The sequence below is a fragment of the Trichomycterus rosablanca genome, chromosome 2 (genome assembly GCF_030014385.1).
Source record: "Trichomycterus rosablanca isolate fTriRos1 chromosome 2, fTriRos1.hap1, whole genome shotgun sequence".
NCBI classification, from domain to species: domain Eukaryota; kingdom Metazoa; phylum Chordata; class Actinopteri; order Siluriformes; family Trichomycteridae; genus Trichomycterus; species Trichomycterus rosablanca.
Window position 1 is genome coordinate 39,573,596 of NC_085989.1, and position 25,070 is coordinate 39,598,665.

The 25,070-nt window shown below is 37.5% G+C and overlaps 1 protein-coding gene across 2 annotated transcripts in view; it reads right to left on the minus strand.

Annotated features, from left to right (window-relative positions):
• Nucleotides 1–11,515, minus strand: part of brd4 (bromodomain containing 4) — a 66,345-nt gene extending 54,830 nt beyond the window's left edge. Inside the window, exons 1-2 of one of the 2 annotated variants that reach the window (XM_063015402.1) lie at nucleotides 11,472–11,515; nucleotides 504–663 (exon numbers count right to left, since the gene is read on the minus strand). The gene's annotated coding sequence lies outside the window, so the exon portion shown is untranslated. Of the gene's footprint in view, nucleotides 1–503; nucleotides 664–8,963; nucleotides 9,177–11,471 lie in introns of those variants that run through there. The other variant, XM_063015393.1, reaches the window with a different exon arrangement.
• Between the last annotated feature and the right edge of the window lie 13,555 nt (nucleotides 11,516–25,070).

The following is a 25,070-nucleotide window of genomic DNA, read 5'->3' on the forward strand; positions in this document are numbered from 1 at the left end:
AGCTTGCGTTGTTTAACCAGAAAAGGCTAATTTGCATACAATTAAGTGCAACTCAGTTTAAATGGAGCTTGGTTGGCACATTAGTTAATGCTGTTGCTGCAAGCACAACTTGCAGTAAAAATTTAAAGTTGCTCTTTTTTACACTGTCTGCTGGAGTAAATCATAAGTAATACATAAGCAAGGCACAAGTACAAGCTTGCTCTCTTTTGCCACACCGAAAGGTAAAATCAACCAACCACCTTGAACAAGCTCAACTTACTCAAGTAACGATTGATACCCATCATCAGAGAAGGTAGAGTTTGGAATTTGAAAGGAAAGTGATTGCTTCTGTTTTTTGTTTTATTGATACAAGATTTAATCTAATGCATAAAAAGTTTGAAGAGTTTTATATGATTCAGTGAAAAGCTAAGCTTGTCTGATTCAACTGAAGGGGTAAATAAGGATGTTTACTCACTGACAGGACAACAGAAAGGAAGAGCTGTTTAAATAAATGCCTGACTTACATTTTTAGATGTTGTCCCTCCCCTCTCTATCTGAGTGTGCTCATGATCCCCAGCAACACTCAGCGGTGAAGACGCTTTCACCAGGACCAGAGATGTCAGCAGATAAGAGGCAAGACAGCTGAATGATGGCACACGTGCTCACTCAAGCGGTCGCTACTGCCTGAAAATGTTGGACAGAGAGGATACATTGTCAGAATTAAATAATGAATGCTTGGTCATTGCAATCATCTTTGAGTTGTCTTTTAGCTTACCCATGTAAATTACTATGCCATGATTCAGCTTTACATAATTTCTTAATAGTTAAGCACAAACAATCTGGAAAAAAAGCTTCCCTGAAGTAAAAGTATTCAAATTCAAGGAATGGCATTACATACACTGGAAATGCTTTAGAACCGGGGTGTCAAACTCATTTTCACCGAGGGCCACATCAGCATTATGGTGGCCCTCAAAGGGCCAATTGTAACGTATCCTGCAGTGATTGCAGTCTGTTGTTTTTCTTGGAGGCTAAATTCTGCATTTATATTGTCTTCCTTTACCACAGACACGGCCTCATAACACAAGAGACGCACCGGTTTTTCTTCCTGAAGCACAAACTTGTTTTCACTTTCATTAAATTTCCTCCTTCTGCTTAAATTTCTTACTTATCTTCTTGTACATTTTAGGATCATGTGTAAATATGTGTAACATCATCTACTGGCGGGATGTGTCACTTTGCAGGTCACAAAATCAGCATGCATTTTGAAAGATGCAGTTTGTTTAGGATTTTACAGCGTATTTTTAAGACAATCATTCTGCCCTCACTAATAGTTTATCCCCCTTTCTCAGCTAGACAGACAGACAGACAGACAGACAGACAGACAGACAGACAGACAGATCCCTTCAGAATACAGTCGGTTTATTTGCTCCCCAGCTGTGTGATACACTGTGTGCATCAAAATGAAGTAAAAATACAAACAATAAAAACAATAAAGAACCTAATACAGTACAAGCACACAGCTGTAATCAAGTGTTACATCTGGTACAATATGAGATTTAACCAAACGTAAAATAACGAGTTAGCATTTTGTGTAAAGATACTAATTGCTTTAGTAACGTAACAACTGTATTTAATTACGGTAAATTTGTAACTAAAACGCTGTGATATACTCACTAAACATTTACTAACAACTGAGAATATAAAACCCACTACTTACAGACAATGCTTGGGTATTATACTGAAAGATAATTATTTGTATTTATTTATTATTGTTTACATTACTGACTACGCTACTTCGCGTTCTCTTTGCCGTAAAAGTCACATGGCTTCTTAGCGAAGGTTAAAGTTAGTTGCCATGACTACGATGTCACGGTTGTCTTTTAAAGGCGCAGGAGTCCCAGTAAATTATAAGCGCGTCTCTGTAACGACTCGAACCATCACAACAATCATACAGTCGTTAAACCTCTCGCGGGCCACATAAAATGACGCGGCAGGCCGGATCTGGCCCGCGGGCCGTGAGTTTGACACCCCTGTTTTAGAAGATCCTGCACATTGTTTAACAAGTTTAAGGATAATCATAATAAGAGCATGATTAAGAACTTTACAATCAATTGCATTTTTGATTATAAAGAACAAAATGTTACACATATGTATACTTTGAACCTTAATCACACTAAAGCACATTTCTTGTGCTGGCACACTAGTTTTAAAGGGATGCTAAATGAATTACGAGTGACAGTCACAAGTACCCATTAACTGCTGCAATTAAATATAATCAAAGTTCTTGTCACTGTCACACATTAACGTTACACAATCACTGTCCAGTCTTTAACAGACATACCATCCAAAGCATCTTACATAGTGACTGAATACAGTGCAAGCAACTGAGTGTTAGGTGCCTCACTCAGGGGTCAAACAATGGCAAGTTGGCAGTGTTGAGGCTTAAGCCAGCAACCTTCTGATCACTAGTCTAGTATCTTAACCACTAAGCTAATAACTGCCCATTCTCTGCTATGTTACTCTAATCAAAGGGTGCAGTATGCTTTCTCAGAGGAGTGTTGGAGAGCAGCTTAAAAAAGTTAAAAAGCTCAAAACTTTATTAATCAGTATTTTCTAACTGCTTCCTTAATAGATTATTATTGTGCTAAAGCTTAATATGAAACCTATATTTGGTTTATTTTCTTTAGTTATGTGTAAATGATTCTTGTGATTTATTAAGTCACAACAGGCTGTCATTTGCAGAAAGGAAACCCGGACCACAGACACACATGATCGTTGGATGGATCACACACAGTCCAGCACATAAATAATATAATGTGACAAATAACCAAGCTGCTCTGCTACATACAGCTGGCTCTTAAAGCAGATGCTCTGTCCCAAACTACATACTATTTCTACCAAGTAATATTTTAAAGAAATATCAGCCGCAAATTTTGCCAAAACGATCACAATGGGTGTGTTCGAAAACCTAGTGAGCTCTCTACATAGACAGCATTTTACGTCATCCTACGCGAATTCCTGAAAAGTAGGCTGTTCAAATTCCTAGATGTTCTAAAATGATGTCTACTAAGTCACCTTAAATCTGAACGCTATTTTGACAGAATAACAAGGGAGCATCTGATGCTCCCTTAACAGTAAAGGCCATCCCGGCATTCAGTGCCGCACAACTTTTCTCACAGAAAAATAAAAACTATGGCGGACGGTGCGGAGAACCGAACGGAGTTATTTTCAACCATAAATAAATTATTATTGATTTTTAATTTGTATAAACGTGCACAAGTGTCATTTATTTGCAAACTTGGGCTTAAACTGTTCTAAAAACAAATCTAAAACAAATCTAAAAAAAAAAATAAAACTAGATTTGTGATGTTGATCTGGTTTTGCTCACTGTGTTCATCTTACTGTTACACATTACTTCTTAGTTATGTGTTTTAGATTTGCTATATGTTTGTGTGAAAGATGCATATAAAGGTAACTGAAAATTGTTAATATTCACTTCACTTAAAAATGTAATTAGGTAGCATTAAAATAAATATAAAATTAATATTTCAAGCATAAATACTACAAATGTTCGGTCTCACCTAACATGCTTCACCACCAAGGCTGGTTTAAAACAGGCAATAGCTGCAACATCCCTATGAAATTCTATTTAGCATCACCGCAATGTTCCTTGCAGAAATGCTTGCTTTACAACATTTCTGCACAATGATGACAAAAGTACTGACAGCAACATTAACCAGTAAACAAACTGACAATTAAGTACATTAAGTCCTATACACTGTCTAATGCAACAGGTTTGGACACGCCTGATAAAATTCCATTTTAAAGAATGCTGACAGGGTGAGCCTATTAGAGTTGTGTTTACACTCAGGACACCCTGTCCCAAATGCTGGCACCTATTTTGAATGGAATAATATGGGAGACAGCCACACTACAGACAAATTTACAAAACCAAATATGCTGCCACAGGACTGTTTTCCATCACAGTGAAGTTAAAGCTTAGTATTAGCTTAGTATAGATGCCAAACACCCTTTTCTTACTGACCAACTGGGAGGCAACCTATGATGGCATACAGTATAGTGCATATACACAAATGAATGTGTTCAGTGCTGAAATATATCCTAAAATTATAATGTAATAAAAATTCTTGTATCCAGTCAAGAACCAAGGATAAAACCCAGCGATTCACTCTGCATTTCTGGTCGGTTGTGGCTTAATTACAGGGTAATTGATCGGTTAACTGATAACCAACATAATAAGTCAATGATTAATGCCTTCAGTTACAAATGTCATTTCTATTAATTTCCAACAGCTGATGCTTGGTAATAAATGCTGAAATTATTACATATTAAAAATACAAACGGTGAAGCCAGTTTACATCAGTATGAAGTATAACATGTCAAACTCTGTATGGAGGATGACATGTCATTCTTTTATCTTCTTTTTTATTGTGGATATTTCACATTATGTCCCAGTATAAAGGTTTGTTTGTTTGTTTATTAGGATTTTAACGTCATGTTTTACACTTTGGTTACATTCATGACAGGAACGGTAGTTACTCATTACACAAGGTTCATCAGTTCACAAGGTTATATCACACTGTGGGAGGAAACCGGAGCACCCGCAGGAAACCCGCGCGGACACGGGGAGAACATACAAGCTCCACACAGAAAGGACCCGGACTGCCCCACTGCCCCACCTGGGGATCGAACTCAGGACCTTCTTGCTGTGAGGCGACAGTGCTACCCACTTAGCCACCGTGCCGCCCCCAGTATAAAGGTAAAACTCTTCTATAATAACTAACACTTGTCAGGAAAAGCTTATATATTCACTTCAAGTGCATCTTAATTTATGTTCTGCATGTTTAGTTAGCACTTCTTATGTACTGTTAAACTAAAATACACATTTGTGATGCTCACAGAGTGTAGGTGTGCATCTAATAAAGGGACCAATAAGTGTAAACATTATTTAAAAGTAGCAGACTATTTTTCCCCAAAACACAAGCACTCAATGCTCAATAGTCACAATCTAACATTAGTAGGCCTTGGACCAGTGACATCCTGATCAAGAGTCCAACTAACACTGGCATACAACACATAATACCATGTTAGTGTCATTACAGAAATTGTCCACCAACTAAATAACATCTAATTTGGGGTTCTATATGCACCCCTTAACATTAATGGACTGAATAAAGGAATAAAATACATCTATTTGGTAGGTGAAGCTCAGAAAAAGGTCAACAAAGGCAGGTTGTGGTACAGAAAGTAAGTATAAGTGACCTAAATGACCTGCACTTTAAACAATACACGATTCAGGCAGGACATTAATTCATGAATTCACATTTAATTGTAGATAACAAGCAAAACTTATTTTGTTCTAAGACACACCATCTACTTAAAAGTATGTTGGACTTCCCTACTAATAATTGAGTTCAGTCGTTTCAGCCAAACCCAATGCTAACGGGTGTATAACATCAATTAAATAAAATTAAATACTTCCATTTTTGTGGCAACAGTTTGAAAAAGTCCATTCCCTTTGCACAGAGCCATGACAAACATCAGACACCTTCAGAATTAATTTTACATTGATTAGTCATTTTCATCCAACATTAGTGGCTGACCACACAAACACACTTGTGACTAAAAGGGTACAACAGAAGCATTTTTAAATATTTAAAATAACAGAGGTGGAAAGCAACTTAATCTTAACAGCTAATGTTTTAGACTAAGATGGTCAGGCGTCTGAACATGAAAGTGTATGTAAAATCTACTGAGGCACTTAATTCAGATGCATTTTTGGTAACAGACCTGCAAACAGTTAATTCAGGCTATATTTTGTCAGAAACTCCTGCACTTTGAGATCCCTCTTATAACTAAGGTAAGCTTAAATCTCAGAATTGACAGCAGTAGTGCTCCGCTTGCTAGGCCAGACAGGAAGTTACCAAAGCAACTCAACTAGTCAGTCTACCAAGAAAATTTGGGCAGGGGAATAAAACACCTCACAATACAATCCAGCAAAATATGGGGCGTATGAAGCCAGCCTGAAATAAACTGATCAAGGGAAGAGCTGGCATTACTGTTCCTGGTGCCTTTTTAATTTCTACATGAACCTAGTTCTCATTTTTAATGCAATCTACATGCACTTTGCACTGCCAGACAGCTCAGACAGCTATGTACATAGCCACTTGCGATAAACTAAAAAGGTACACATGCACACAGAATAGTTGCACATTGACCAGATACAACCCATGCTGCACTACTACTAACATGAAATTATCAGTTACTTTCACAATCCTCTTGGTCCATCACACAGTTCTAGCTTAAATATGTAAAATGTCTCAGTCATACTGCCATGACTAGTGTTCTGGAACAGACAAATGTTTAAACAAATGACCACACAAGCTTGGAGTATTATTCATCAGGAAGACCAGGCGTTTTTAATTTAATGGCATGCACCACTCACTGACTAAAGAAACCAACACACTGCTTCCTTACAAAGCTATTACCCTACCCATACTATCATACTGCCATGACTTTATAGGTAATGGACACACCTAGGCCTAGTTGTTCCAATGTAAATACTTCCCTAGCACCACTGCTCTTTTAATTAACGCTGTGTTCAGTTTATCTATTTAACTGTGTTCGGTTATCAGCTAACCTCTGTTGCTTCAATTTTAAAAAACCTGAACTGATTTACAAAAAGACTCTACAAGCCTATACCACACATGCCTGAGGTTAACATGTAGAATAACATTAGGCTACCCAAAAACCAAAAGTAAAATGTCATCTAAACCCCATATCACAACACAAACAGAGAAAGTTTGTTTTGGACATAATGAAACAAAACAGCAAGTTCCACATCTGCCAGTATCTTACTGCGCAAGGCACACTGCTACAAACAGTACTCAACACTGGGAATGGGTGGGCGTGTGTGTGTGTGTGTGTGGGGGGGGGGGGGTGTTTATTGGCAGGAACAATATTATTTAAGCTGAAGCTTTTCAAGTGTGTGCTGCAATCAAAGCATGCATGACATCCTGTAAAGCCTAAACCCAACAATGAAAAGCGCTATTTTGAAACAAAAAAAAATTATCTCTTTTATTCTTCTTTGTTTTATTCAGTGTTATGCATAATAATTTAAAGTTTTAGGTAAATATGTTGCGCTTAAGAAATTCAGCTGGATTAAAGCTAGGTAATTAAGTTATTTAACACATGTAACTCTGTTCCGAGTCCTACTTTTAAAATTGAACTTACATGGATGTATTAAGCAAGGCAATTAATAAATAGTGATGTGCCTTTTTTGTTATACCTCAATGTCTTTAAAAGCTACTCTTGTATTGTGAAAAAACACCAAATGAGTTAGTTTTAATATCAGTCTCGCTCACCTTAAATGTGGCACAACAACTCAGTACTAGCTAAATGTAGAGCTGTGGCGGTATGACGGTACCAGCTTTGACTCTTCATACGGTATGGAATTTTCATATACCACCTTACCGTAGCATAGTTAGTACAACAGATGTAAGCTTCAATAGGCAGCAAATCATATAATATTGTACGCCGCTAAAAGCCCTATGGAGCATTGTGCAGATTAGACACAGCTCACTTGTTAGCCAGGTAGCATTAGCAAAACAATGTTAACAGATGAGAGGGGTTTTCTCAATACGTTGAAAAAAAATAAACAAAAACAGCAAAGAAATGAACTGTGTCTGCAGTTTAGAAGTTTTTTTTGCTCTGACAGATTAAAACACTATATACTGTACGGTTTGTCGGGCAGAAATACTTTATATTTTAGTAGTTTATTTGCTATACCGACGTTATACCAACAACACCGAAGCAAGCTGGAAGCGTAAATATATGAAGTCGTTCACTTCTCTACAACAGACCTGTGATCAAGTTGTACAGTCAGTGAAGTCATACCTCAGTTTAACCTGTTTCACATGTACTGATTCCATCATATATTGTGTCATTTTGTGGGGCTGAGAAAACCTTGTAGTACTCAAAACCTTCACCATATACATGGTGGAATAAAAATGTTTTGATTATATGTACTTATGACAGCAGAATAAGTCACAGACATATAAAAAAAACTCCCACTCATACAGAAAATAAAACATACCATCAGCATATATTAAAAAAAATACTGTGATACAAATTTTTGATACAAAACTGCCCAGCCCTAGTTAAATGTGGCACTCTTAATGACTAAGCTATCTGACAAATCTATTCAAGGGTTTGACGCAGATTATTTTAACGACCGTCCTTATATGATTGTTATATTATTTTACATGCATTATGTTGAGATCCATTACCACAAGAACCAAGCTGAACTAATACAACAGAATAAGCAAATTATTCATAGTAGTAGTTGCATGCTTGATGAAAGTGAGTCATGTTTATGTTGGCCTAATGACTCAAAATGGGCTCATTTACAACATAATTTGTGCTGTCACTGTAAGTGTTAGTCATCAGCCGTCCTTCAGGCTGCAAGTCAGTCAGTGGATAATGCCTTTTAGTAAAGTGGTAGTAAATAGTGGCTCAAAATACAGGTAATAAACTGTCCCAGTATTTAAGACTATTAGTTCAACCGCTTCGTTGTCACACCAAGATGCAATAGCAGAAAAGTACTAATCCATGCAACCTCCCTAAGTGACGTTTGCTAACAACCAATGAGTCAAATCAATGTTGTTGTTGAGTGTGTCGACCGAGATAACGATACAACACGTTCACGCAGCGAGTGTGTTAACATAAAATGCAAAGTAAGGTTCCAGACTCCTGCGAGTGTGGTACATTTGCAGTGAATGATGAAACTATTCATAATGGTGGTCAATGCAAAAGCGAAAGCACTAGCATACATGCTAGCCTGTAAAAAAGCGGACCGAGCCGGTCAAGTTTCGGAGCAAACTGGAATAATTCTCTAAAAACATACTTTAGACACTCTGCCAGTGGGAAAGCAAATGAAAATGTGTTGTTGTGTACTTTCTTACAATTGTCTTTTTTCCATTAAACTGAGACGTTATTCAGTCTCGCCTCCTCCGAGTAGCGCACAAAATGGCGACCTAAGCCTTACAGCGTCCCAGTTCCGATTCTGAATCGCCACTAAGCACTGGAGCTCAAACAGTAGACATAGAATGCCAGTACTTTATTCAAATAATATCAAATAAAATGCTAAAACAGCAACGAGCACGTTTACTGTCTGCTTCCACCGCGTTGGGTTTATTTACCGCTAACGTTAGCTAACCGGCTACTACGCTTTTGACACCGCTACACGTCGTTTGTGCGTGTGGCCGTATTACAAATCCCCATCCAGTGCCCTACGTAGGCTGCACAAATTCTTACAGTTTGAAAGAAGGGGATAGTGTACTTAAATAGACATGGGGCAATTTCGGACACAACCATTGTCCCTACGTTGAAAACCCGTGTAAGTGACTTAACTTTGTAGCTACAGCTGTTGCGTTGTCAAAATCTATACCAGACTAACATAGTATGATGCCTCTTCAAATTAATAACGTTTATATGAGACTGCAAAAGCCATCATTTGCATACTGTATGGAATACAAGTACAGAGTTTTATATGGAGTTAAAATAATGCAAAGAGAGATTAGTTTAAAATCTAAACGAAACATTATTAAATAAAAAATAGTATAAAAACACTATTCATTGACCAGAACCCACAATGCAGTGTCAATGTTGAAGTTATTAGTTGGAAATAGCGTCATACTATGTGAAATTGGGATTCTGAACCAAAGCAAAGTTCCATTTAAACGGTAAACCTTCAGCTGGTGGACACTATGGTGCTGGTGCCATTATGCAGTGTACTGTGTACACACACCAGCAGAAATAGTGTGTGTGTATATGTATGTGTATAACATACACTATTATACATAATATGCAATGATTTTAACTAAGAGCTTGCTCAATGTACAACTTGAAGTTCTTCCACGATCATAAAATCCAGTTTTAAATTGTCCTCCTTCAAAAACGTAAACATCGAATTGTAGGTATAGCATAAATAATAATTTATTTGTTTCCTTCGGGATGAATAAAGTCTATCTAAAACTGAATTTATGAAAGAATGGCATAACACAAAATAAAACATCCAAATTCCAACTCTACAGCTTGATATTAGACAGCCGGTCAATTCTACATTTTTTAAATGCATAAATATAAACGCAAAGAAGCCTGATGAAACAAGTACAAACTGGTGTAACACTTGCAAGCAAAATGGCACAACAGCAGTAAATTGTCTGCATACTGTGACAATAAACAGCATGTAAGAAGAGAGACAATATGCAACAAAGCAATATGTTTTTATCTAAATATATATATATATATATATATATATATATATATATATATATATATATACATATATGTGTTTGTATATATATATATATATATATATATGCAAATAAATATATTTGTTTATAATAATCACAACTCACAGCATTACATTGCACAATATATGTTCAGTATAATGTTCAGTTCGAGCACAACTTTTGTCACTTTTGCACACTTGCTGCTAGATTGTAAAAATGTCTACACTTTTTACATTTTAAAACATTTCTTTATTTAATATAAATATATATTTTGTCTATTTTATAATTACTAATGTGGACGAGCAGTCACAAAAGCATTTTACTGCCAGTTGTACTGTGTACGACTATGATTTGAACATAAGGTGGCTCGGTGGGTAGCACTGTCGCCTCAAAGCAAGAAGGTCCTTTCTGTGTGGAGTTTGCATGTTCTCCCCGTGTCTGCGTGGGTTTACTCCGGGTGCTCCGGTTTCCTCCCACGGTCCAAAGACATGCAAGTGAGGTGAACTGGAGACGCTAAATTGTCCATGACTGCGTTAGACATTAAAACCTTGTGAACTGATGAATCTGGTGTAACGAGTAATATCGTGAATGTAACCAAAGTGTGTAAAACATGACGTTAAAATCCTAAAAAAGAGAAAGATTAGAACATAAAGCTACGCGACTGTGCGTAAGTTCCAGAACAAACTACGTGAGCTTGAACACGAACGTGCCTCTCATCTCAGGTCGAGTTACGTGACGTAAACAGCGTACACGCTCTTCGTGCATACCACCCAACCTACCTATGAAAATGGCCTGTTAGCTAGATGGCTAATAAACAACCTAGCCATAACAGCTAGCTAGCCTGAGCTGAATGAAGCATTTAGTGTGGCGTGTTAGAGAGACACTGAAGTGCGCGTGTGTTTGTAAACACGAAGCCCCAGATAACGAGGGGAGAGAGAGAGAGAGAGAGCAGTGTGTGCAGTGTGTGCTGTGCTAATGTTACATGAGTGTGAGTTTGTCAGTGTTGAAACGACGCAGGGCCTCTCCGCTCTCCTCACTCCTTCATCAGCAGCAGCAGCTCTCTAACAGACACGCACACGCTCCATACGTGCACCAAAGCAAACCTCCGGCTCTTAAACACACTCGCCTTACAGAACACACAGCACACGAGAGGAAAACAGCTCGCTTTTCATTTACCTGACTGATCTGTGTCAAGGTGCGCGCGCGCTCTTCTCTTTCCCACAATCCAGAACAAACAGCTCGAGACGTCGGTGACGTCATGCGCATGCGGAGCGCGCGGGGCTGTAAATATTACATATACACACACACACACACACACACAAACGCGCGAGCGGCTTTACAAACGCAATATGTCTTATTTTACTAAATAAAGTTTAATTTAATAAGCTTCATATAATAACAGACATTTAAAAATAAAGCACACACACCACTGCATTATTAGTCGTATAATAATAATAATAACAACAATAATAAAATTAATCAATATTACTGTTAGATATTATTAGTGGTTATTATTATTAGTTATTATTATTATTAGTAGTAGTAGTAGTAGTATTATCATTAACATCATCATCATCAATATTATTGTTACTAGTACTTATTTTTGTTAGATCATTGTTATTTGTAGTATTTTTATTTTACTTCAACCAGTTCATACAAAATATAGTTTTATAGTAATTTAATAAGCTTAATATAATAACAGACATTAAAAATATAGCACACACATCACTGCATTACTCGTATAATAATAACAATAATAATAATAATAAATAATTAATATTACTGTTTATATTACTAAAAGGTTAACAACAGTTATATTAAAATATTTATTATTATTAGAATAATTATTATTATTATATAGTATAACATTAGAAATTAATAAAACATTATTATTAGTAGTAGTAGTAGTATTAATAAATTATTATCATTAACATCATCATTATCAATATTATTGTTATTAGTATTTTTTAGATTATTGTTATTTTTGTGTTACTTTTGTTTGCATTATATTCACCATTTTCCATATTCTTTTTACTATTCTTATCATCAATTTTATTGTTATTATTATTATTACATTAATCATCATATTCTTTTTATTATTATTATTATTATTATTATTATTATATCTGTTTTAATTGTAATAATAATAATAATATTATTATTATTATTGTTATTATTATTGGCAATATTATTTATAATGATGATCAATTTTGTTATTGTTGTGTCTTTTAAGTTTTAATAATAATAATAATAATAATATATTAATGTTATTATTATTATTGGCAGTATTATTCATTGTTATTATTTATGCTATTGTTGTTACAATTATTATGATCATTATATATGATATATTATTCTCTGTAATTATTATTGCACAGACCAAACCTAAGTATGGACATGAGACTTGGTCAACACTTACTCTGGTGATTGATCTCAGCCTGATAGGCCTACTGGTGGCACTTCAAGGTTCTTCCCTCCTTATGACATAGAAACAAAATTATTTTTTTTCCCTAATTACTTTTCTCATGCCCTATAAAACTGCCTCAAGAACAATTTAGCTATGCCCTCTAGCTTAGTATGCATAATACATAATATGCGAAATTACATAAATATTTGAGTGCGAACTAAATCTCTGGATTTTTACCCCACATAAATAAATATGGTATCAAAGGAACCCTGTGAACTTAAACTTCAATAATTATCAAAAAATGTTGGAACTTCTATAGTGTTGATGTCACATGCTAATCAAAAACATGGGTGGAGCAGGCCAAGTATAAAGCACACACATACTTAGGGATGTAACGATGCACCAATACACAGTTAAAAATCGATGCATTTTTGCCACGATTTAAATCGATAATTCAAGTAAAATGAATCGATATTCACTTTAAACAGCGAAGGACACTTGCGCCTCGCCTGGTTGCCAAATCGAGCTTTATCCAAAATGGGTGAAAATTCAAAGGTTGCGGTGGTGATTTATGCCTGACTTGGCAACCCTAGAACTACACCGTTCTAGAAAAAAGGCGACCGCAGGTGAAGATGTGGAACTTGAGGATGCCCCCTTCTTTTTCAAATCAGAAGTGTGGTTTCCTCAAGACCGAAAATGAATAAAGATAATGGACAAAACAACAGGATACTGAAGTACACATAGCGCAACGAACATGATAAACATATAAACCGGCACCACAGTGAGAAGCTCCGGTCACCCCGCGCAAGCGAAAATCATTCATAAAAGAGCAAACCACTCTGACAAGCGCGTTTACATGAGGTGCACTGGTATTTTCGTGGCAAAAGATATGAGGCCATTTTCAGTAGTTGAAAATGAGAGATTTAGATTGCTGGTTAACACACTGGAGCCTAAATACTGCATTCCATCGCGCCTGCACTTTAGCCATACTGTAATGCCAGCACTTTACTTTACAGCACTTTACTTTACAGCACTTTAGCCATACTGTAATACCAGCACTTTACTTTACAGCACTTTACTTTACAGCACTTTAGCCATACTGTAATGCCAGCACTTTACTTTACAGCACTTTACTTTACTGCACTTTAGCCATACTGTAATGCCAGCACTTTACTTTACAGCACTTTACTTTACTGCACTTTAGCCATACTGTAATACCAGCACTTTACTTTACAGCACTTTACTTTACAGCACTTTAGCCATACTGTAATGCCAGCACTTTACTTTACAGCACTTTACTTTACTGCACTTTAGCCATACTGTAATACCAGCACTTTACTTTACAGCACTTTACTTTACAGCACTTTAGCCATACTGTAATGCCAGCACTTTACTTTACAGCACTTTACTTTACAGCACTTTAGCCATACTGTAATGCCAGCACTTTACTTTACAGCACTTTACTTTACAGCACTTTAGCCATACTGTAATGCCAGCACTTTACTTTACAGCACTTTACTTTACAGCACTTTAGCCATACTGTAATGCCAGCACTTTACTTTACAGCACTTTACTTTACAGCACTTTACTTTACAGCACTTTAGCCATACTGTAATGCCAGCACTTTACTTTACAGCACTTTACTTTACAGCACTTTAGCCATACTGTAATGCCAGCACTTTACTTTACAGCACTTTACTTTACAGCACTTTAGCCATACTGTAATGCCAGCACTTTACTTTACAGCACTTTACTTTACAGCACTTTACTTTACAGCACTTTACTTTACAGCACTTTACTTTACATCACTTTACCAAGCTTGGAAGGAGCACAGGCAAAACCTTAATTCATTTATTTGAGGTTACTTTCTTTGTTGGTATTATTTATTTATTTATTATATAATGTGGGATTTGTTTTAAAATTTCATTTGTTTTTTTTACACAAAATGTGAAATGTGAGGGGAAATGTGCAGCATTGTTTTTGGTTTTGTTTTTTATTTATATAAATGAAAGCTAAGCGCACATACATTATTCTATTTTATTTTTTAAAGAGAAATAATAAAAGGAAACTTTGTCATAATTTGTCTTTAATTTCATTTTGTTTAAAAAAATCGGCAGAAAATCGTATCGTGAACTCAGTATCGTGAATCGTATCGTATCGTGGGTAGAGTGTATCGTTACATCCCTACACATACTGCTTTACCTCTGCATCAACTGTTATAAAACTTAGCATAGGAGGTGCTTAGACTAGTGTCTAAGCATGACAAAAGCTGGTGTAACTGTATTGATAGGTGTTGCTATAACCTGACAGAAGATTGAACAGAAGATTGTCTAAATGACATAAGATCTGGCACAGTCCTTCTGTGTCATATCCTCTTTCAGGTTACATATTTCTCACATTTATCATTTCTCACATTTATTTATCATATTTAATTAATATTGCATAAAAATGCAAACTACTTCTAGAGTTTACAATTAAAAATAGATAAATAGACTGTGCAGTAATGATAATTATTCCAAAAAATGTGACATTTTAACTGCGTGTAGCTACATTATGTCAATCAACCCACCAGGAAGGAACTTCTAAAGTTCTTGAGTAATAACAGGGAGGGACCAAATTTGACACTCATGTACAAAATATGATTTTTGGTATGCTTAATTGTATTGGGCTTTTTTGGGCTAATGTGTGCTTGGACGCTGTACTCACTGCGTGTGGCTATATTTATTGTTATTATTACTATTATTATTATTATTGTAAATATTATTATCATTTTACTTGTTGGTGTAAATAAAATACAAACCAAAAACTCACTATTGGACTTTGTGTTACTACAAAATGAAAATGAAAGATGATAAACTCTACATTCTTTATGCCTTTATTTGTTTTAACTTTTGTTATAAATCATTGTATTTTTACCTGTCTAGTACCGGTTTATTCAATATAATTTTAACTATTCTCTAGGCCAGTGGTTCTAAACCAGGGTACTGAGAGGGGCCTAGGAGGGCTCCGTGAGCCTAAAGGTGAGAGGTTGAGAACCACTACTCCAGGCCACTCAAGAAGGTTTAGTCTTCTCATGTTTGGTTCCTCTCAGGGTTTCTTCCTTGTACTTTAAAGAGAGTTTTTCCTTGCCTCTGAGGTTCTCCTGGAATCTATAAAGTTGCTTTAAGACACTGTCTATTTTAAAAAAAGTTCTATACAAATAGATTTGACTTGACTTAACACTGGCAGAGCAGGGGTGCAATTGCACTGGGTTCTCTAGCTTGAGCCTTTGCTGAGTCATATACATCAATCAGAATGCAAATTTACACTCATGGATCAGGAGTAAATTCATTAATTTAACAACACACTTTTTTTTAGCCTCAATCATGCTATAATAATGATCTAATGTCTGCAAGTGAAATTTGTTTAAAAAGGGCAGTTGTAGCCTAGTGGTAATCGAAAGGCTGCTTGTTCAAGCCCCATAATTGCCAGGTTGCCACTGTTGGGCCCTTGAGCAAGGCCCTTAACCTTCAATTGCTTAGACAATGAGTACTGTAAGTCACTTTGGATAAAAGCGTCTGCTAAATGCCAAAAATGTAAATTTAAGGTCCCATTTTCAGGAATGTATTTTTTTCTTTTGAGGTGGGTTTTTACTAAACAATCAAACCCATGTTAATAATTTTTTACAATGTCATGTTCATAAGCTGATTTATCCTGTGTCCTGTGTCAGGGTTGCAGCGGGTAACACTGGACACAAGGCAGGAATAACCTGGAGAGTGTGTCAATATAGGAACAAGAGCCTAACCAGTGCATACGTACAGGATGATTTTTCCATTTATCTTTCCTATATTCTTCTCGTTATGAGTATGATTGATGGATTATTATGATTATGATATTGATTATGATGATGATGATGATTATTATTAGGTATCATTACAGTCATCACAGCAAGAAGGTACTGGGTTCGATCCCCAGGTGGGGCGGTCCAGGTTCTTTCTGTGTGGAGTTTGTATGTTTTTTCCCGTGTCTGCGTGGGTTTCCTCCGGGTGATCCAGTTTCCTCCCACAGTCCAAAGACATTCAAGTGAGGTGTATTGGAGATACAAAATTGTCCATCACTGTGTGTGATATAACCTTGTGAACTGAGAAAATTTTTGTAATGAGTAACTACCGTTCCTGTTATGAATGTAACCAAAGTGTAAAACATGACGTTAAAATCCTAATAAACAAACAAACAAACATTACAGTTATTTGTAGCATTATGCCATGTACATAATTTTATGTATTTCAAAAATAGAAATTTCTTTGTTACATGTTTAATAATGAAACAAAAACTAAAGTTAAAATAAATTATTAAGTCAAACTGAGTAAAGGTCAGAATTATCACCATACAGAAAGAAGGCCCTGGGTTTAATTTCCTGGTGGAGCAGTCTGGGTCTTTTCTGTGTGGTATTTGCATGTTCTCCCTGTGTTTGCATGGCTTTCCTACCACAGTTAAAAAAAACATGCAATCAGAATAATTGGAGCTACTAAAATTGCTGCTAGGTGTGACTGTGTGTGTGTGTGTGTGTGTGTGTGTGTGTGTAAACTAAGTTAATAAACTAAGTTAAACAGTAAGCTTATATTTTAATTGGTTATATTTGCAGTATGTAGTTTTTTTTTATTGTGTCAGTGTGTTTGTGTGTGTGTGTGTGTGTCAGTGTGTTTGTGTGTGTGTGTGTGTGTCAGTGTGTTTGTGTGTGTGTGTGTGTGTGTGTGTGTGTGTGTGGAATAGACAGAAACTTCACATTTTGGTATGTTAGCTGTTACTTGGTCATGTAAATAACGCACCATATTACAAATAGAACGTCTGTGTCAAACAAAATTGTTCCTATTGCACCACCGTGTGGTTAGATGAGTAGGTCGTCAGTAAAGAAACTGACATGTTTTAACAGGAATTCATACAGAGTGACTGGATCTTTCCTCGATATGAAAATGTATCCACAGATCTTTCCCAGTTGCTGCTTTTCAGTATTTACTCACACTATATGGATAAACACATTCATTTTAAACTGAATCATATACAGTTCTTCCTCAAGATTTGCAGAGGAACGCAAGGACTCCCCAACATTTTACACCAAACAAGTACTTTACAGTAAAACAATCCACTCTTTTAAGTGCTGTATCTTTTAAAAATATATTACATTAAAAAAGTAAAACATTAAATTTACGGCATTTAGCAGACGCCTTTATTCAAAGCGACTTACAGTACTGTGACAGTATACAGTCTGAGCAATTGAAAGTGAAGGGCCTTTCTTAATGGCCCAACAGCAGCAACCTGGGAGTGGTGGGGTTTGAACCAGCAACTTTCCGATTACTAGTCCAGTACCTCAACCACTAGACTACAACTGCGCTCAGCAACTGCCCTCAACAATCCACTCAGCATTACTGCATAATAAAAAGATTCTATTACAGTGAACCATTAACACCATGGGTGCCCCCAAGCAGTCACAATTGGCAGTGCCTGCGGTAGACAAAATTAGCCCCTAGTCTGCTGGGTGGGAATAGACCAGACTGAAAGGGGGGGGGTCTTTAACGCTGTGTAAGAACCCTGGTTAGTTGCCTGAGGTGCCTGTACAGAAGTGGAGAACGTGAAGGGGTGGCATTAAGCCAATTAAGGTTTTTAGGAACCACAAAGCAAACACCACACACAAGACTCTGAGGTAGATTTAAATAGGTTTATTAAGTACAAAAGAAACCAAAGACAGGAAAGGCAGGAAAAACCTGGAAGGGGCAGCGAGGGAACCAGAAGGCTGGGATGAAGGCAGGAGGAACTGGAGACAGAAAAGGAGAAAGGTGGCGAGAAACAGGGGATCCAGGAGAGGGAAAGACCTGCGTCCAAAAACAAGAAGGAGCAGGGCATCCAGGAAAAAAACTAAAATATGACAAACTGGAGTTACTATTGCTAGTAAAGATGGGGGATGGTTGAAAGTAAATGTTTACCGCAAACCAACGCACACGGACCAGTACTTAAGGTTTGACTCCCATCATCCTCTGGAGCACAAACTAGGAGTCATCAGGACGCTGCACCACTGGGCGAACAGCATCCCCACAGACACTACGGCCAAGGATAGAGAGAAATCTCATGTCAAGAAGGCCCTGGGTGAATGTGGTTATCCCAACTGGGCATTCGGGAAAAATGCCCAAACACAGCTCCAGTGGATCGAAGGGAGGAGAAGAACAACCGCGGTCTAAGTGCAAACCAGTGGTGATTCCGTATGTGGTGGGAGTATCGGAACAATTAAGACGGATATTCTCCAAACACCGTGTTTCAGTTGCTTTCAAACCCCAGAACACGCTACGCCAGAAATTAGTTCACCCTAAGGACCGGGTTCCTCGACACAAACAGAGTAACGTAGTGTATGCTGTTAGGTGCAGGAAGGATTGTCGGGAACTGTACATCGGGGAAACTAAACATCCACTGGCGAAACGGATGGCCCAACATAGAAGATCGACCTCTTCTGGCCAGGACTCCGTGGTTTACACTCACCTGCAAGCCAGCGGCCACTCATTTAATGATGAAGATGTGTAGATCCTCGACAAGGAGGAACGCTGGTTTGAACGTGGAGTCAAAGAGGCCAGGGAACGACCATCTCTGAACCGGGGAGGGGGCCTGAGAGTACATCTCTCACCATCATACAATGCCGTAATTGGAGCTTTACCCCAATCATGTGTGAAAGACACACATGACCATTGTAATTAATGGTCATTGTGAATTTCATATGGACCTGATCACCAGTTCCATTGTTATGCAATGGGTGGTGATCGCTCGTTATGCAAATCAACTGCATATAAGGTTGGGGTGTTCAACACCAGCTCAGACTGAAGAAGTCATTCGGATTGAGTGACGAAACGTATACAACAAACTTGTGTCCAGATGAACTGATTCAACTTTGTGGATTTGTGTACCTGGATTATTGAGCATGCATCAACAAACTGGAGTTTAGAACAAAGGTGAGCTGATCAGTGATAGCGGTATCAACAGACGATCTGGTGAGGAGTTTTTAAAGGCAGAGTGGTGATGAGCAGATTGGAAACAGATGTACCTGTACATAATCAGCAATGGAGGAGATCTATTGGCTGAGCTATTTGAGGTAAACCTGGGGCAGTTCCCTTCAGCTCCACCAGATGTCGCCAAAGCTTTCCAGAGTAAAGCATAAAGAAAACACGTGCACAGATGAGGCTCCTGACAGAGGAACGTGGAGATCAGTGCGTGACTCTCCGTTCGCAAGACTGGCCTCATGCGCAAATCAACCAAAGTACGTACAGGCAATTAAGAAGTGGTTGGCGGACTACACACGGGTTAGAGGGCGCTTGTGTCATGGGTAATATACCCTCTTTGGACACGATATGTATTGTGGCAAGCAGCCGGCTCGCTGTCATAGAAGGGCAAGGGACGTTCCTTCTGCTTACAACCAGGACATTAATGGTTAAAAACGGGTTAATAGTTGAAATGTTGTAAAAGTGTTTACGCTTAGTTATGCATAATGCTTTTTATATCCAAGTTCTGATGAGTTTGTAAAATTACCATTTTCGTAAAGTGTGCCGTGTGCCGTGTTTCGTGACCATCCTGTTCTGTTTGCTTGTTTAAGCATAGTGGGAGGGATCTGCTGTATATCATATCTGGTCTCTTTTTTCATGTCCTTGTAATGCATATGAGAGCAATATCAAATAAAAGAGCTGCCTTCTACAGTAAAAGAGCAGAAATGTTTCTTTACATCTCGCTGACCCCAATGTATATATACACTCATTCACAGTGTGAGTCAAAAAATGACCTCTGTACCCTTGCCCATAACTGCATTTACAATTACAATTGCAACAAAGTGCTTGTTATACAGTACTGCCACCACACCTTAAGCATCTAGCTACGTACAATACCTTGTAAACTGGTAGCACTGTAATATTTATATACTTATACAATAGTATCATGGAGTTTGAGAGTCACAGACTTCTTGCTGTTGCTTAAAGCAGTGGTCCCCAGCCACCGGGACCGGTCAGTGGGTAATTTATTGCCGGGCCGCACAGAAAGAATAAATAATTAGAGATCGCTACAAGAGCAATTAAATTTCCACAACTCTTTGGGTGTTACTGTTAACAATCACCACTAGGTGGGAGCAGCGTCTCATTTCAGCAAAAAAAGCTCAGTATTTACAATGATTTTCCATTCTATAGTTATTCTATTTTAAATCCCCCTGCCCCCACCTTACTGCCCCGCCATTGGCTGCACGTATTATGCATGTATTATGGCAAGTATATATATATTTGTTGGGGGGGGGGCCCAAAAATGTTTTTTGCACTGGGGCTCATGAGATCCTAGTTATGCCACTGCAGGGAACTTAAATATTCACATATTTTACAGTTAAGGTGGAACTTTATAATAGGATTAGGGATAGAATTAACAAATTAATTATATAGAATTACAATTATTTAGTAATGTGCCCAACCTTATAGTCAGACACCATCTGTTTTTTTTTTCAACAGTGGGAAGAGGAGAATTTCCATATGCTGTCACAAGATGGCCCCAAACCTATTATAAACAGTATAAAATAAATATTAACCCCCCCACGTGGACGATATGACACAATCAAGAAAAGCTGAATAAATAAATATGTATGAAAGTGTCAGTCCTGAAAATATTATGAATCCATGTCAACGCTCTGGGACACAGTGAGGGCCATTATCTGAAAATGGAAGGAAACTGAAAGAAACTTGGAACAGTCCTGAATCTACACAGGAGGAGCCGGAAATCTCAGCTCAGCAACAACTCATCCAGGAAGTCACAAAAGATCCCAGAAAATAATCTGAAGAACTCTTGGCTTCTCTAGCTTTACCTAGAGTGTTATTAATTGTGCAATACAAAATGGGATTCATGGGAGGGTGGCAAGGAAACCACTGCTAATCACACAAAATATCAGTATTTTGCCTGAGGTAAAGACTTAAGACATTTAAGTACTGCATTAATAAACCATTGCAACCACAATCCTAATAGGGCCAGTGATAGCTCAGTGGTTAAGGTACTGGGCTAGTAAACAGGAGGTTGCCGGTTCAAGCCCCGCCACCACCAAGTTGCCACTGTTGGGTCCCTGAGCATTATTTAACCCTCAATTGCTCATCATGTTCCACTCATTGTGTAAGTCGCTTTGGATAAAAGCATCTGCTAAATGCTGAAAATGTAAATGTAATACAAATGAGTCATAGAAAACCTTCATACCTCTTAATAATCACTTACAGTGGCACATCAATAAAGCACACCAGAGTTGACATTTCAAACTCGTCGGTTCAAATCTCAGCTCTGCTACCCAGCAGGCTGGGTTGACTGTTGTTCATTCAGGGTGGCAGTCGGACGGGGATTCCTTATAACTGATGCAATTACGACATCTGCTGGCTGATTGATTGATGCCTGCACAGAGTCGAGGAATAATGCATTGACTCTGCATGTGCATGTTGCTCTCCGTACACAAAGCTGATCCACATATGAACTCGCCTCATGCAGGTAAATCCATGCAGTCGGCTACTGCACACGTGTCGGAGGGGGCGTGTGTCAGTCACCTTACTATCCTTAAGCCACTGCTTTTTGGTGGTATGTTTAAAATTGTTGTTGTGCTGCAAGGTGAACCTCCTTTTTACTTTTGCTCCTCATTGCAAATGTTCTTTTCACGCAGCTTGCATTATACATAGCAAGCTCATACATAACTCACATAGATTTTCTCTTCTGTGCTAATAACACTCCCCTACTGTTTGTACCACAGCTATTTAAAACATACACTGTGGTTTCCTATGTAACACACTGTGGTAAGATTCTACCAAACACATTTTCCATAATGCTGCTATGGTAACCAGAAAACACTTACATTGAAAAAGGGTTAAATATTTGTCTAGACAGCAGCCCTAAGCACGTTTGGCAACCTCAAGAATCACTTCCTCTTTTCAACTTACTTAATATTATTCAGTAGTTTAATGGGGGGAACTGGGAGGGCCTGGCAAAATTGATAATGTTTCATTTTTATAATGTTTACTGTTATACTGTTATACTTTCCACCTCTGCTTACAACTCAGCTTCAGCTTACTGACTGATGACTTTATGTTTTCATTTTGTTTAACTTCATTGCCATTAACACACATTGACAGGCAATTAACATTATTTAACAAAATCACCTTGCGTAAATCACCACCTATTTTGAAAAATATTTTTTTTAATGCATTTTCTCCCGATTTTTAGTGCGTCCAGTTTATACCTAATTGCATTATGCTTCTTCACTGGTGCTGACCCCGTCCCGATTGAGGAGAGTGAGACGTGTGCTGTAGCCGACTGCATTTTTTCACTTGCATGAGGTGAGTTCATATGCGGATCAGCTTTGTGCACGGAGATCAACACCCTGCTCAACACATTGTCCCTCAACTCTGTGCAGGCCCCCTCTTAGGTTTTAGGACATGGACTGCCTGTTTCTGGTTTGGCCGTAGCATTTTGTGGGTTCAACACGGGCCTAAGTGACAAAGCCACTCCAATTCCTTGGATTTCAGTCATTCATATTTGCACCTTCTTTAGTATTTGAATTTATTATCCTTCAGCATAACCTACTTACAACCAGAGGTGGAAAGAGAACTAAAATATTGTACTCAAGTAAAAGTACTATTACTTTAATGAATTTTTACTTAAGTATTAGTAAAATTACTAGTCTAAAAATCTACTCAAGTAAAAGTAAAAAGTAACTCATTTAAAATGTACTCAGAGTAAATGTTACTTAGTTACTTTTTTAACGGGGGGGGGGGGGGGGGGGGAGTCTCTCCTGTGTAATGCAAACAGGACAAGTGGATATATCTCAAAATAGTTGTTTTTAATTAAAATATAATAGAAAAAAACATGTTGATACAACATTTAAAACATTAAGGGATGTGTAATGTGTCATTATAAAACGGATAGTTCCGGTCCTAAAATCTGATTGGCTGAGCCGCGTTCGAAGCCGTTGTAAAATCCCCGATAAACGCACACCTATGACCACCTCACATCATTCCATATTAATACGCCGACTTCAGTGCTTATACAGTTTGAAAAAGTTTTATGGGATGGTCTGTACTAAAAAAAGCAATAAGCCACTCGAGACCGTGCATTACTGTTATGATTTTAGCACGGGGAAAGAAGTTTTAGGCACTCCGCTTCACGTCGTGCCAAAAACGTCATCCCCGTGCTAAAATCACAGTAATGCACGGTCTCTCGTGGCTTATTGCTTTTTTTAGTACAGACCATCCCATAAAACTTTTTCAAACTGTATAAGCACTGAAGTCGGCATTAATTGTGGATTCTATAGACCAGCCTTCTTTTCATCACCAACAAATACCGAACAACAGCTATACTGCAAATCTCATAACTCAAAACAAGTCACGGTTACAAGTGTTGTGGCTTTCACTAAATGACCCAAAGAAAACCTTCAAGATGTAAGACAAAACTTTGCCATTCTTTGACATCAGACTATGTTGTCAAATAACGAAACATCAAACTCCAAACATGTTAAACTTTTAAAATCACTCTTCCCTTCTCTATACCTAGATTACAGCTCTTTTATTTTAGCACCGGTTTATTTTCCATCGCAGAATTCACTGTTTCCCAGAAGCCATTTTTTTGCGTTTTTTTTACTCAGTAATGGATGTTATTTAAAATGTAGTGAATTACAATTCTTAATACAAAACATACGTAAGTAAATTTACTGGTTGTAAAATCTACTTTAAAAGTACAAGTACACAAAAAAACTACTCAATTACAGTAACGCGAATAAATGTAATTCATTACTTTCCACCTCTGCTTACAACTCAGCTTCAGCTTACTGACCGATGACCTTATGTTTTCATTTTGTTTAACTTTATTGCCATTACCACACATTGACAGGCAATTAACATTATTTAACAAAATCCCCTTGAGATCGGGCTTCATTTTACATACATGGTACAGAAATAGAACACATACTCATCCATCTATACATTCTATCCATTCGTACATATATAAAAATAAGTAAACACAAGTATACTCAAAAAGAGAGGAAAACAGACAACAGAAAGTGGGCCATGTAACTGAGGTAAACAATAACAGGTGTCAATCTTCTTATTAAAATTGGTAGTTTTAGCTGTACATGCTTGGCTTTTTGTAACCATTGACCAATGGTGGGGAAGACCTTATATTTTCATTTGAAATTTTCAGAGAGACTTTAATCCGTCCTTCCCCTAAAAACAATGGGTCGTGCAGGTTCTGAAGAAGTAAAGCACCCTTTCACCATCCCATTACTACCAACTTGTTTGACAGTTGCTGTGCAAAAAAGTTGGAACAGCAAGTAATTAAAAACCTTTCTGACCTGTATTTAA